We start from the raw sequence: 12,263 nt of genomic DNA, 5'->3' as shown, positions 1-12,263 counted from the left end.
TGCTGGGTGTGTGGGTTTGTTATTGGTATGCAGTTGTCTGACCTCTTTTCTTTAGGCAGTTAAAATTGCAATAATAAAATCAACCCCTTTTTTGAAGTTGTCTATATAAAAAGGTATTTAACAATCTATATCATTGTTCATCAAATAATTTTTTTTATTTTATTTTAGAATTTTAGAATTTTGTATGTCAAGTATTTAAGTGTTAATACTATTTTTTATCTGGTTATAGTTAATAAACAAAATGTTATATTTAACCGTTTGTTTTTATCAAGACTTCATTTGGTCCGAAATAAACATTTGTTCATTTAATTTTGCTGTATAGAATTGTAAATACATATAAGGGTTTTTTAGTATGACAGAGGTACACAAATAATGTCTGTAAAATAAATTATATGGTCGTCCTTAAGTATGACATAGTTACATTTCTCCTCTGTAACTATCTAATGGTCTTCTTAAATATGGAAAAAAAAGTACAGAAATTATCCTTAGGTAAAAATCATTTATGTAAGGGATAATGACTTGTAAGGGTAATGAACTTTCGATTTTGTTCACATTTAGTCATTAAACCTTTTTGTTATGTATTTGCCACTGAACTATTGAAACTGTTCACATTTTACCGGTTATAAGGGTAAAATGTGAACAATTTCAATAGTTTAGTAGCAAATAGATAATGAAAAAAGTTTAGTGACTAAATATGAACAAAATTGAAAGTTCGTTTCCCTCTAAAAAAAAGTTTAATGACTAAATGTGAACAAACTTCATTTTGTATTATGTTTTAGCAAATTATTTATTTTTGCTAAATTCTAGCAAATGGAGAAATCTACGAAAAACCGAAACCGAAATAAAAAACCAATGGTTTGGTATTTTCCAAAATAAAAAATCAAAATTTCCAATCTGATTTTTGATTTTACAAAAAAATGAATCATTTTCATCGATGTGAATTATGATCATTGATTTGGCATACAAAATTAAAGAATATGGTGATTTGGGTGTTTAAGAGATGCATTCGATTATGAAAGGTGTTTACAAAAAAAAGATCTAGATCTAAATCTATATAATTAACACACTAACACTCTCAATGTTACATCTTTCAAGCACACCTCTATATGTGGTATGAACCCACCTTATATATAGGTTTTTACATCTCTCTCTCTCTCTCTCTCTCTCCCATGTCACAAGGCTACTTTACCACATACAAGTGGGTCTACAAAAGTCAAACCATTTACAAAGTCATATATGGATAACTTTGTATCCAACATTCTCACCCTCAAAGTTAGGAATCGATGACCCGCTTCAAATCCTCCAAACTCGAGCAACTTCACGAATCAAGCCTCAAACGTGACGCATGTAGAGATGAACACCAAATCTTCAATTCTTCCATGACTTTTCAATCGGAGTTCTAGAATATGAGACCATACAAACCGAACATCAAAAGGTAATTAGGAGTTTCTCATTCTCCAAAAAATTACCCAAAATTTGAGCATTTATGCGCACTCAAAAAATCTTCAATAAGTCCAAACCCATCATGAACCGAAATCATTTCCGAATCTCCAATCGAATTATTTCATAAACTTCAAATACTCGAGGTCACTTCGGTCTTCAAGTTTGCATAATATGAAAAATTCAACTTTCGACTTTCTATATCTAAATCTCTCCCCCTTTTTATAATCGAAAAATGATTATAAAACCAAAAAAGGAATGAGAAAGAGCTCAATTTGGAATTTTTCTATCCAAAACACCCCCTTAAAACATGACATAAACATTTTGCTTCAATCCGGAAAATCCAAAAATCTTCAATTTACAGCTTTGTTCACGGACCGCCTTTGACAGAATTTTGAAATTGAAAATTTCTACCAAAATTTTTGTCAAATGTGGTCTGTAAACAAAACTAAAAATTGAAATTTTTTTGGATTTTCCGGATTGAAGCAAAATCTTTATGCCATGTGTTAAGGGGGAGTTTTGGATAAAAAAAATTCTGAATTGAGCGCTTTCTCATTCCCTTTTTGGTTTCATAATCATTTTTCGACTATAAAAAAGGGAAGAGATTTAAATATGGAAATTTGAAAGTTGAATTTTTGTAAAACCAAAATTAGATTGGAAATTTTGATGTTTTATTTTGGAAAATACCAAACCATTGGTTTTTTATTTCGGTTTCAGTTTTTCGTTTTTTCTAAAATATATTTTTCGGGGTTTTGATTTTTTTATTTCATACATTTCTTCATCAACAAATGTTGCTATAATTTTACAAAAATAAATAATTTGCTAAAACATAATACAATAGGAAGTTTGTTCACATTTAGTCATTGAACTTTTTAGAGGGAAACGAATTTTTGATTTTGTTCACATTTAGTCGTTAAACTTTTTTTCATTATCTGTTTGTCACTGAACTATTAATACTATTCACATTTTACCCTTATGACCGGTAACAGCCGGTCATAAGGGTAAAATATGAACAATTTTAATAATTTAGTGGCAAATAGATAACGAAAAAAAGTTTAGTGACTAAATGTGAACAAAGTCGAAAATTCGTTACCCTTTCAAATCATTATCCCTTTATGTAATGGTTATTAAGTATGATAAAGTTATAAAAATGGTTCCTAAGATAAAGTTATAGAAATGCTTTCTTTCTAATAGCAAAATTTTAAAGGGATATATACAGTAAAGTCCCAATATTTTCATCGATTTGACAAGAAAGTCCTAAACTTTATTTTTTTGATAGTAAAGTCCAAATTACCGGCAGTTTTTGACACTTTTACCCTTTTTCCTCGGTTAGCCGGTAATTAGGACTTTTTTGTCAACAAAATAAAGTTTAGGACTTTCTTGTCAAATCGTCAATTAGGACTTTACTGTCAAAAAAATAAACTTTAGGACTTTTTTGTCAAATCGTTCAAAATATTGGGACTTTACTGAATATATAATTTTTTTTTGTTAGAAATTTAATGGTATGATACTCTTTAAGCATAAGAGTTATTGAAACATTCTCTAATCAGCTAGATCCTATTGAAATCCTTTACGTTTGCTTCTTGTTAAATCGTTTTTTTAATCTCAACAAACCGATATTGAAAAAAATTGAGATAATCAAGAAAGAAAGAAAGAACCAGGGTTGTGTTGGCTTTTTGCAGTCTCAAAAATGGAGAAATAAGAAACCGAAAAAAACGAAATTGCCCTTCTTTCCCTTCTCCACATTCACACCCTTTTGACTAGGCATGTGTTGTTTGTGTTTGTATAAAGCTATGGCAATTTCGTTTTTTTAGGTTTCTAATTTCTCCATTTTTGAGACTGCAAAAAGCCAACACAACCCTGGTTCTTTCTTTCTTTCTTGATTATCTCAATTTTTTTCAATGTCGGTTTGTTGAGATTAAAAAAACGATTTAACAAGAAGCAAACGTAAAGGATTTCAATAGGATCTAGCTGATTAGAGAATGTTTCAATAACTCTTATGCTTAAAGAGTATCATACCATTAAATTTCTAACAAAAAAAATTATATATTCAGTAAAGTCCCAATATTTTGAACGATTTGACAAAAAAGTCCTAAAGTTTATTTTTTTGACAGTAAAGTCCTAATTGACGATTTGACAAGAAAGTCCTAAACTTTATTTTGTTGACAAAAAAGTCCTAATTACCGGCTAACCGGGGAAAAAGGGTAAAAGTGTCAAAAATTGCCGGTAATTTGGACTTTACTGTCAAAAAAATAAAGTTTAGGACTTTCTTGTCAAATCGATGAAAATATTGGGACTTTACTATATATATCCCAATTTTAAAATAGTCTATATAAACTACAATAAAGTAATGGTCCTTATATAAAATACTATTAAAGTAACGGTCCTTGTTTAAGACAATATTATAGAAAAGATCATATGTAGTAGCGATATTTATATAAATGGTCCATGCGTAATATGATATTACATAAATGGTCCATAAGTATGGCAACATTAAAGAAATGCTCCTTGGTGTAATAGCAAAATTAGATAAAATACAATTACAATAATGGTCCTTGTGTAAGACAATGGTATAGAAAGCTACGTTGTATGTGAGTAATGCTCCTCATGTGATAACAAAATTACATAAATCGTAAAAATATAAGCGAACATTACAAACATAGAAATTAAATATTATATTATTTATTAGATCAAGAAAAGGATAGAAAATCAAAAAAATAATAATAATAATTAAAAGAAAAATTAGTGGTATCAACATGTCATAATTTTATATGGATAGGAGTATAAGTAACAAGAAAATATAGAAGTATATATATATATATATATATATATATATATATATATATATATATATATATATATATATATATATATATATATATATATATAATTCTTTTACAAAATTATGTCAAAAATATATAATTAATAAACTCGTCGCAATGCGTGTGATATCCCCACTAGTTCAACAAGTTTATTGATGGAAGAAATGTTAAGAGGTAACAAATTTTATACATTAATGATTCGGAAAATCTCATTTTTTTATTCTTTTTCTATTCTTCAAACACAAATAAAGTTATAAATCCTTGTGTGCCTATGTTGAATAGATAATATATCACATAACACTAGTAATATTTTAGGTGTGCGAGAGCTTAAACAATGTATTTTATTTATTGAATTCCACACCTCAATAATTGGGGATCTATCACGGGGTACAAAGTTTTATAAAACATGACATATTTCCACATTTAATTTCTCGCTATTGTTCTTGATTTAAAAAAAAAAAATCAAAGAATACAAACTTGGGGTCAAAATTATAAAACACGATAAACTTCGACTCTTTAACTTAAAGACAAAAATGAGGTCAAAATGATTAAAATAGGAGTTTTAAGTACGAAATTGATGTAAAATTTTGACTATTGAGATAAAAGTAGATTTATCTATCTTTAACTGTAAATACATATTACTTGATTATGAATATGAATTAAGTTGTAACTATTACTTTGTAAGCTAATGGTCTATGGGAGTTAGCCCATACATAAAAACAATACGAAATCACCAAAAGCAGTCCGGACCAACACAGTAAACTCATAGCATAACATACCAGACCGACTTTCTTTATCAAATGAAAACTAACTGGCAAACCGAAAAACAATTAATTATGGCAAGAAAATCACCTATACAAATTCTCATACAACATCACAGGAAACACGAAAAATGTAATACTATTATAATTGAAGGGTACTACCCTTGCAACTTATAGACAACCGCATAACCTGGTTAAATAAGCAAGAACCCGTACCATATCACATGTATATAAGAACTTTAATACACATCATTGAAGCCAAAATTCTCTCACCTTAAGCAATTTTACATTATTACGAATTGACACCTAACTTAGGAATTAGAGATAAATACTTAGGACCGGCCATCCCTCGATATCGCTTTATAACCTAGCTTTTGTCTGCCTTTTACAACATGCCTTCCTATCTGTGCATTAGAAGAGGACATTCCCAACCAACTATCAACCATTTGGAATGCTACGTAGCAACATAAACATGCATTATAAACATGTTGAATAAATTTGAACACCATACTATAACGATAATCATGTAAGACATTTTCCTTAAATAATATTTTGGTTTTTTGTTGAGTGTTTACTATGAAATTTACAAGATGACAACTCAATTCAAGTCAACTTCAAGTTTAGGCAAAAACAATTAGTTTATAAACTAAAATTATGTTATTTTTGTTCTCTAAAATAAACCACCGACCCATAAATCCTAATATACATTTGAATATAATAAAATAGTTTTTTTTCCTAATTTAATGCACTTGCAATCCCTCACGACTTATACTTGTAGTCCCGCAAGGGGATGTTACCTCTTGACCTCTTATAACGACATTTGTCATGTCCAAATCAAATCAACCCATGTGCGAGTATATACTTCACACCTCCTTAACGTGTATTTCAACATTACATAAAATTGGTAGGTATCTATCTGTAAGAACCTATAATTTATGGTATACGTGTTGTAGGATGTTATTTTATGTCTAAGGGCAATTTGGTCCTTGTGACAATATTTGAATTGTAGAATGATAAATGCATTTTGTGTATTTCTTATATGTTTGAAGTTATGGAAATGTGGTATTATGTATGGAGAATGAGTTAAATTTAATAGGTGTAAGAAATCTGTGAAGAAGTTCCTTTAAAAGAGATGTGAAAAAACTGATTCCAACTCTACTGTTGCGCGGTGGCTAGCTTGTCATGACATGGTAGCTAAGGTGGCGATTTAGGTAAGCTTTTTACATAATTTGAGTGCAACGTACTTTGCACCACGACGTGGTGTAACATCTATAAAATTCATAAAAATTTAAAAGTTTTTCAAGCATCCAAAAACCATTACTTATTACAAAATATTTTCAAAATAGTTTCATATTAGAGAATCCCAAAACTCAAAATCATAAAATGTGAGGAGGTGCACGATCAAGCCTTCTCCTTCCCACGATCATCCGGAGTACCTAAAACAAAATCCAAAACTATAAGCTCAAAGCTTGGTGAGTTCCCCCAAAATACCGATACATAACAAATAGTACACATAATAATAGCATGTAATGGGTCCATAGCTTCCCAAACTGGATTACCCTCGAGCCCATAATATGTGTCTGGCTTGCCTTACAGGCCCACAAATCACATTTGGCTTGCTCTCAAGCCCACAACATAAGTCTGGCTTGCTCTCGATCTCACAACTTATGAATGGCTTGCCCCTTCAGTCCTAAGACTGGAATATAAATGATCAACCCTCAATGCGAGTATGGCATGCTCCCCTAGCCCTCAGCTCACATCTGGAATGCTTAGGAGTCCTCAATATGAGTTTGGCATGCTCTCCCTGGCCCTCAGCTCATATCTGGCATACTCTAGGGCTTGTTGGTTACCGCATGGAGCAGTACAACCTCAACCCTACCCACACAACATGTCGATATGTAACAGCTAAATACACATACAGATAATTAGAAAATATCACAGGTAGTCCTACAGATCTACCAGATAGCATATCAATTAGCAATCATCTCTAACTCACACTCAACATATGAACAACTATCAAGATATTAATCTAATGGGCCGGCCTTGGTGCCTTTGACCTCTAAGTATAGTGAGGAAACTCAACTCACAAGTAGTGCTGAAGCGATACAATCGAATCCCAACTCACAACTCCGAACTCAACTACCTGTAACCACCGTATGGCTAATTCCATTACCAAAATACCCTCTGAAGTCAAACTTGGTTAACCATGGTCAAAGTTAAAGTCAACAGTCAAGGTCAACAGTCCATGTTGACCTAACTCGTCAAGTGCATCTATTGACTCGTCGAGTTCCTTCAGAACTTCGGAAACCATGAAAACACAAGTCATCCCGTCGAGTTGTTAAAACAACTTGTCAAGTCCATACCGTGTCCAGACCATCGGGAAAAACCCTAACCAACCTGTTGAGTTTTCTCACCAACTGGCCGAGTTACTCAGAATCCAAAAAGCAGGAAAACCCGACTCGACTCGTTGAGTTGGCTAAGCAACTCATCGAGTTCTCTCCCTGTTGCACACATTCAAATGGTTCTTCGATTCCAGGGACTCTAAGGCTTAGATCTACACCCCTAACATGCCTTAAAGGATAAGGTTTCCAACTTTATCCTCTGATACCATCCCAAATGTTCAAAAAACTCTTAATCAGCCTTGTAAACCCATGCATGCACATCTAAGAATACATAGGGGAAAAGGGACACAATCTAAGATCTAGCTATGTATGTACATAAAAATCGGGGTTTGAATACTCACAATAGTCCACCTCAATTCCAAAACGAAGATGCTTGCTAAATCCCTGCCTCTTTCTTACCAATCTCTCCTCTTTTGCTCCAAAGTGTCAACTAGCTCACAATATAGAAGGAAAAATGGAGATTAGCGTTTGCACTATCGATATTAGGGTTTGGAAGCTGATAAGGGGTCGGCCTCTATGACTTAAGGAGATCATATAGGGTGAAAACCCTACAAATTAGGGTTTTCATAATCTGATGCCAACTCGTCGAGTTGGGTCTTCTAACTCGTCGAGTAGGCTTTGTAAATTACACGGCCATCTTGGTCTCTACATGACGAGTTGGGCCCTCCAACTCGTCGAGTAGGTCTTATGAAATGCATAAAAACCATTAAATTTCATATTTGGGAGTCGGGATGTTACACGTGGTATATGGGTACCATGAAGTGATGGATAAAGTAGGTTGCTACCATGGATTTCCACCGTGATGCTAACTAGAGATACCACGACTCATTTAAAGACACCACGACGTAGTAAGGAGCTTATTGTTGTGCGGTTTTGAGAGCAGGATAAACATCAGTTTTGGTTTATTCTTGAACTAAAACACCCCCAATCACTTTGAGAGCATACCTCTGACAATTTTAAGGAAGATGAAAGATTAAGTGGCAATCTAGTGTGTTTGTGGCAAGGATTGAACATCAAAAGCTTCTAAAGGTATCATTTTCTTCATTAACCAATCTTTTAGAGCTTTAATTGTGTTTTTAGGGTTTGAGTTGGATGTGAAATATTACTCTTAGATAACTTGTTGTTGATGTTTAATCAAGTGTTTAAAAGCTTAATACATGATTTGTATAAAGATTTCATGGCTGAATCCATGTGGTGATTGTTAGGGTTTGAAACACTAGTTTTGGAAAATCATGAAATGGTTTATATGTGTTATGAACTTTATGAATTAAGTGTTACGAAGCCACATTTGAGTAGTATAGCAAGGTTATTGGAAAAGGATTGTCAATATGAAGTGTTACCAAAAGTATAAGATATAATGTTCTTAATGGTTTAAGACATTTTTAAAGGAACCTAATATGTGAATGACATAGGTTGTTGCAAGGAGGAGTTGGAGTCTTTACAAGAAGCTTTGAATAAGGTTTAGAAGTAGGTTCTCATTGTCTTCAAAGATGTGACTCATACTTTTCTTTAGAGTATGATGTTAGATAGATTTGATGTTAAAGTATGTGTAGATGAATATGTGAAAGTAGATTACATCCTTGTTAGATAGAGACATGTTGGATAAAATGTGTTATATTAATGTTTTGTCCAAATGACATTGTGTGAATGTTATGTTGTTATGATACTATGTGCACATGTATGTATTGAATAAAACTAAAAGATAGGGATCCCAAGAAAGAAGTTTGTTTAGATATGGGAAGTATGTGAAGTAAGAAATTGTTTATTGATAAGAGTAAAGATAACTGGCCACCTATGTGACTAGTTAGATATGGGAAGTATGTGAAGTAAAAAATTATTTTGTGTATGTTATGTTATTTTATAACTCACTAGACTTGTTGTTTGATATATATTGTTTCCATGTATTTCGGGTTCAGGTAGCAAGCCTTACAGAGAGTGGACTTAAAAACATCAAGAACATGGATTGAATTTTTGTCGCATGCTTTATTTATTGTTGCTTTAAATGTGGTTAGGATATGATTGTTACACCCATATGTATTTTCTGTAAATACTTTTAAAGATTTTTGAAACTATGGTTTTGTGCATGATGTAGAATACTCTAATATTTTCCGAAAATATTATGTTAATATTTTGTGAAAACACGGATTATTACATTATCCATGTTATACTTCGTTTCCCTAAGCGAAATCAACGTTATATCAACTTCTTTCTCTCTGACACTCACTCTCATGCTTTCCATCGTTTCTTTAAACTCATAGGACGTGTTCGGCATGGAACGTTTGAGAGCTTCTAACTTCTAGCGTTTGACAAAATGCTCCGTTTTGAACAGAAAGTCTCGTTTGACACTACAAGCTTCTAGCGTTTAGTTTAAATAAAACACTCCAAATACAAATGCTATTTCATGTAGCGTTTAACAAAATGCTACTAGCTAGAAGCTATCCGCAACCCGTTACAAGCTACCCGCTACTAGTTATTTTTGTCGAATACGTTTATAAAAATTGTCATTTATCCATCCCTAAACTATACTTTAATTAAAAATATTTAAAACAAACAAAAACCACTTAAAAATACATGATATTAATTAAAAAAACATAAAATAATAAATTAAAACAACATTTATTTAAAACAAAATACATGGTAAATAACAGAAAAGACATAATTTAATAAAAATAAATAAATTTAGTTGTCAAGGTTTGGAATGTAGGTAGTTGCAATATGTTTCATAAGATTTGATCGAATGTTGTGGTGGGTTTGTTGGTAACCCAATTGCTAAGAATATCTTTATTTACTTCCTGATAGGTTGGAGGGTAATCATGTGATCATGCCATAATGTTGCATCTTTATCTTTTAAAAATATATTGTGTAAAAATAATGCAAATGTACATCATTTTCATAATTTTTCTTGGAAGCAACATGTGTTGGGAATGTAAGTATACCCTAACAAATTTTTAGTATGCCAAAAACCCGTTCAATGTCCTTTCTTGTTGATTTATTTGTGTTATCTTGAACATGTTTCATTTTTCACCACTTGGATAGGTATATGTTTTCACAAAAGTAACCAAAAGGGGTTATATCTCATCAGCAAGATAATACTTACGCTTGTAGTGTACTCCATTAACATGAAATACACAGTTGAGTGTGGTTTATATACTTATTTATTGAATAATGAAGATTGATGGAGAATGTTGATATTGTTGTTGGAACTGTTGAATCCAAAAAATGAATGTCAAATCTGTAAATCTTGCGAGGCGAAAACTTCAGGCATAATCCTTAGATGCTCGTAATCAACTCTGATGTATTGGCCTCACCATGCTATTTGACAATTCTTCCATAATACCGAATGTATGCAATAAATACTACCTAACATTTTCAGAAAGTCTATGTTTGGATTCATGTACGACATATAAAAGTTGTATGTCATGCAAAATTGGTTTTACACAAATATTTTTTTTCATACAGTTGAATAATATTTTCACAACAGTATTATATAATTTCACATGAAATTCTTTCAAATGTATTCAAGCACTTATCATGCACGCCATCAATTATTCCATATGCTAATTGATAGACACATTGTATATGTTAGGGGTGGCAAATCGTGCTATCGTTTCGTATTTCTGTCTGACACGACACGACACGACAATGTCTTATATAACACGAACACGACACGACATGATGTCGTGTTTTTTTTAACTAACATGAAAACGAACAAATTAAAAAACGACAAACACGACACTACACGAAAAATATATCATATACTAGAAACTAGTTTATTTAATGAATATTTTATCAAATATAACACGACAAACACGAAAAACACAATAAAGAACTGCTAAATCGGTTCAATTTAATGTCGAATTTTGAACACAAACACAACACGAAACGACATCGTGTTTTTTACAGTTAACACAAACACGAAACGAACACGAATTCAAATTTCAGTTTCATCCCGATTTCGTTTCGTGTCGTGTATTTTTGTCGTGTCGTGTCATAAATTGCCACCTCTAGTATATGTTCACTTATGTAATGGCGTAAAACTTCTTAAGATCAATAGACAATAGCATCAATTGTTAATCCAAACAAAATATCATGTGTTTCGATATCATCAACTATTCATAGGAATAATTATGTTCGTATATGGAACCTTCTTTTGACCACCTCAACACCAAATACATGATTTACAACGAAGTAATAATTCATTAGACAATCATGTGTAGCTTCACGGTCATTGTGAACTTACAATATCTTAAAAGAAGAAGAAGTAATGTAGCTTGAGCAGCTGTTGCTATTAACATAAGTGTTACATGTATTAGATGAAGTTAAAAACGCAGTGCTACGCACATATTATTGACGGCTTAACCATTTTAGGGGCTCTAAACAAGCCAAAAATTTGGGTCCCTTTGGCCTTTACTATACTCGGAAATAAAAAACAGAAGAGATGAATATGTCACAGAAATAAAAATTTGGGACCCTTTAGTCTTTATTATACTCGGAAATAAAAAACAGAAGAGATGAATATGTCGCAGAAAATAGAATCGGTAGAAGAATGCAATGTCGTTTCAGTTTCATGAATGCAACGATCATTAATTTATTCTTTCGCTTCATTTATTTTGTGGTTACTGGATTGAATTTTTTAATGGACTAAACTTTTGGATTTTGAAAAATATGAGACCCCTTAGAATTGAGGGCCCTATGCCATAACTTAAAAAACCTCTACATAGAGCCGACCCTGATATTAGTTAGACACAAACTATGATTATTTGTAGTGTCAAACGAGGTTTTTGTTTAAAATGGAGCGTTTTGTTAAACGTTGGAAGTTAGAAATTTTCAAAAGCTTC

The sequence above is a fragment of the Lactuca serriola genome, chromosome 5 (assembly GCF_051521515.1).
Source record: "Lactuca serriola cultivar US96UC23 chromosome 5, Lser_US96UC23_V15, whole genome shotgun sequence".
In the NCBI taxonomy this organism is placed as follows: domain Eukaryota; kingdom Viridiplantae; phylum Streptophyta; class Magnoliopsida; order Asterales; family Asteraceae; genus Lactuca; species Lactuca serriola.
The sequence above is the reverse complement of the archived record's forward strand: the minus strand, read 5'-3'. Positions refer to the sequence as shown.